The sequence below is a fragment of the Schistocerca serialis genome, chromosome 7 (genome assembly GCF_023864345.2).
Source record: "Schistocerca serialis cubense isolate TAMUIC-IGC-003099 chromosome 7, iqSchSeri2.2, whole genome shotgun sequence".
Classification (NCBI taxonomy): domain Eukaryota; kingdom Metazoa; phylum Arthropoda; class Insecta; order Orthoptera; family Acrididae; genus Schistocerca; species Schistocerca serialis.
This window is the reverse complement of record NC_064644.1, coordinates 385,752,141-385,755,933: the sequence shown is the minus strand read 5'-3', so window position 1 is coordinate 385,755,933 and position 3,793 is coordinate 385,752,141. Positions and strand designations below refer to the sequence as shown.

Sequence of the window (3,793 nt, the reverse complement as noted above, 5' to 3'; positions counted from 1 at the left end):
TGAAGCGCCAAACAAACTGGTATAGTCCAGCGTATTCAAATGCAGAGATATGTAAAGAGGCAGAATACGCCGCTGCGGTCGGCAACGCCTATATAAGACAGCAAATGTCTGGCGCAGTTGTTAGATCGGTGAGGCTGAACGTAGTGTTGGAGTCGGCGTATGAGCGATGGGACACAGCATCTCCAAGGTACCGATGAAGTCAGGATTTTCCCGTACGACCATTTCATGAGTGTATAGTGAATATCAAGAATCCGGTAAAACATCAAATCTCCGACATCGCTGCAGCCGAAAAAATATCTTGAAAGAGTGGGACCACCGTCTGCTGTGGCCCAGCGGTTCTAGGCGCTTCAGTCCGGAACCACGCTGCTGCTACGGTCGCAGGTTCGAATCCTGCCTCGGGCATGGATGTATGTAATGTTCTTAGGTTAGTTAGGTTTAAGTGGTTCTAAGTCTAGGGGAATGATGACCTCAGATGTTACGTCACATAGTGTTTAGAGCCATTTGAACCATCTGAGAACGGGGCCAACGACGAATGAATAGAATCGTTCAACGTGACAGAAGTGTAACCCTTGCTGGGCCATCAACAAGTGCCAGTGTGCGAACCATTCAATGAAACATCATCGATATTGGCTTTCGGAGTCGAATGCCCACTCGTGTGCCCTTGATGACTGCGTAACAAAAAGCTTTACGCCTCGCCTGGGCCCGTCAACACCGAAATTTGACTGCTTGACTGGAAACATGTTGCCTAGTCGAACGAGTATCATTTCAAATTTCTAATTGTTTCAAGCGGATGGACGTGTACGGGAATGGAGACAACCTTGTGAACCCATGGACCCTGCATGTCATCAGGGGACTGTACAAGCTGGTGGAGAGTCTTTAATGGTGTGGGACGTGTGCTGTTGGAATGATATGGTACCCTTGATATGCCTAGATACGACTCTGACAGGTGACACGTACGTAAGTATTCTGTCCGATAATCTGCATCCATTCATGTTCATTGTGCTTTCCGACAGACTCGATCAATTCCAGAAGGACAATGCGACACCCCACACATCCAGAATTGCTACAGAGAGTTCCAGGAACACTGTTCTGAGTTTAAACACTTCCGCTTGCCACCAAACTCCCCAGACATGAAAATTATTTAGCATATCTGCGATTCCTTGCAACGCGCTGTTTAGAAGACTTTCCACCCCTCGTACTCTTGCAGATTTACGGGCAGCCCTGCAGGATTCATCGTGTCAGTTCCCTACAGCACTACGTCAGACTTTAGTTAAGTGCATGCCACGTCGTGTTGCAGCACTTCCACATGTTCGCTGGGGGGATTTCTACACGATATTAGGCAGGTATACCATTTTCTTTGGCGTACATGTTGTTTAAACAATATTTGTAGCTACAGTGGATTTGACGTTCCAATGGTGTATGACGACTCTCCTACAAAGAATGAGACCACCCGTTCACTAAAGCTGATTAGGAAATCAAAAGTTACATACACACATCAAAAAAGTTTTGCATCTACCCCATTCCCAGAACTCCTGAAGATAGACGTTGACTGTGGAAATTGTATCACAGACACAGTCCTTCCTATTGTTCAGATATGTCACGAAACCCGTCCACAGATGTAAACAACCATGCAGGAGCAGCGCCTGTTAGACGGAGGGTGTCCGACAGCCGATCAGTTCCAGTCATTCCACCACAAAGGAGGTACACGGATTGTGTTGTCTGTAGTTTAACCATGCAGATACGCGTGTCGATCGCATCCGCATTGTTACCTTGTGCCAGGAAGGGCTCTCAACTAGGGAAGTGTCTAGTTGCCTCGTAGTGAACCAAAGCGACGTTGTCCGGACATGGAGGAGATACAGAGAGACAGGAACTGTCGATGACATGCCTCGCTCAGGCCGTCCAAGGGTGGATGACCGCTACCTAAGGATTATGGCTCGAAGGAACCCTGACAGCAACGCCAACATGTTGAATAATGCCTTTCGTGCAGCCACAGGACTTCGTGTTACGACTCAAACTGCGCGCAATAGGCTGAATGATGCGCAATTTCACTCCCGACGTCCATCGCGAGGTCTATCTTTGCAGTCACGACACCATGCAGCGCAGTACAGATGGGCCCAACAACACGCCGAATGGACCGCTCAGGATTGGCGTCACGTTCTCTTCAACGATGAGTGTCGCATATGCCTTCAACCAGACAATCGTCGGAGACGTGTTTGGAGGCATCCCCGTCAGGCAGAACGCATTAGACACACTGTCCAGCAAATGCAGCAAGGTGGAGGTTCCCTGCTGTTTTGGAGTGGCATTATGTGGGGCCGACTTACGCCACTGGTGGTTATGGAAGGCGCCGTAACATCTGTACGATACGCGAGAGCCATCCTCGGACCGATAGTGCAACCATATCCGCAGAATGTTGGCGAGGCTTTCGTCTTCATGGACGCAATTCGCGCCACCATCGTGTACATCTTTTGAGTGATTTCCTTTAGCCGGCCGCTGTGGCCGAGCGGTTCTAGTCGCTTCAGTCCGGAACCGCGCTGCTGCTACGCTCGGAGGTTCGAATCCTGCCTCGGGCATGGATGTATGTGATGTCCTTAGGTTAGTTAGGTTTAAGTAGTTCTAAGTCTAGGGGACTGATGACCTCTGACGTTAAGTCCCATAGTGCTTAGAGCCATCTGAACCATTTTTTGAACTTCCTTCATGATAACAACATCGCTCGACTAGAGTGGCCAGCATGTTCTCCGGACATGAACTCTATCGAATATGCCTGGGATGGATTTAAAAGGTGCGTTTATGGGTGACGTGACCCACTAACCACTCTGAATGATCTACGCCGAATCGCCGTTGAGGAGTGGGACAATCTGGAACATCAGTGCCTTGATGAACTTGCTGATAGTAGGCCACGACGAATACAGGCATGCATCAGTACGTGCTACAGGGTATTAGAGGTACTGGTGTGTACAGCAATCAGGTCCACCTCCTCAGAAGGTCTCGCTGTATGGTGGTACAACATGCAATATGTGGTTTTCATGCGCCAAAAAGGGCGGAAATGATGTTTATGTTGAACTCTATTCTAATTTTCTGTACCGGTTCCGGAACTCTAGGAACTGAAGTGAAGAAAAACTTTTTTTGATGTGTCTAGATTACAGACCTGTTTATAACCCGATTACGCAACGGCCTTGCCGCAGTGGGTACACCGGTTCCCGTCAGATCACCGAAGTTAAGCGCTGTCGGGCGTGGCTGGCACTTGTATAGGTGACCATCCGGGCCACCACGCGCTGTTATCATTTTTCGAGGTGCACTCAGCCTCGTGATGCCAACTGAGGAGCTACTCGACCGAATAGTAGCGGTTCCGGTCAAAGAAAAACCATCATAACGACCGGGAGTGCGGTGTGCTGACCACACGCCCCTCCTATCCGCATCCTCAACTGAGGATGACTCGGCGGTCGGATGGTCCCGATGGGCCGCTTGTGGCCTGAACACGGAGTGCTTTTGCAACCCGATTAGATACGTTCAAGCATAGGGCTGTGTCACAAATTATTCCATAGTTCTTAACGAAACTATAGCATCGTGTGGAATTTCAGTTTGTGGAAACAATGCGTCGTCAGTTACCGAAAGGAAAAAGATACAACTACAGCGAAAAATTGTTTCTTTCTTGTCGAATAAAAGAAACGTGAATAAAGACTAACGAAATATATGGACGACGAGTGGTACAATAAGAAACATGAATTTACTCTATTTTCTGGGATGCAACACTGCATAAGATGCATTGAGCAAGAATATAGTAGGTTGCTGACTG

General features: G+C 48.5%; 1 pseudogene; it reads left to right on the top strand.

Moving 5' to 3' along the window:
- The first annotated feature begins 3,163 nt into the window (after positions 1-3,163).
- On the top strand, positions 3,164-3,281 carry LOC126413684 (5S ribosomal RNA; annotated as a pseudogene).
- The last annotated feature ends 512 nt before the right edge of the window (positions 3,282-3,793 follow it).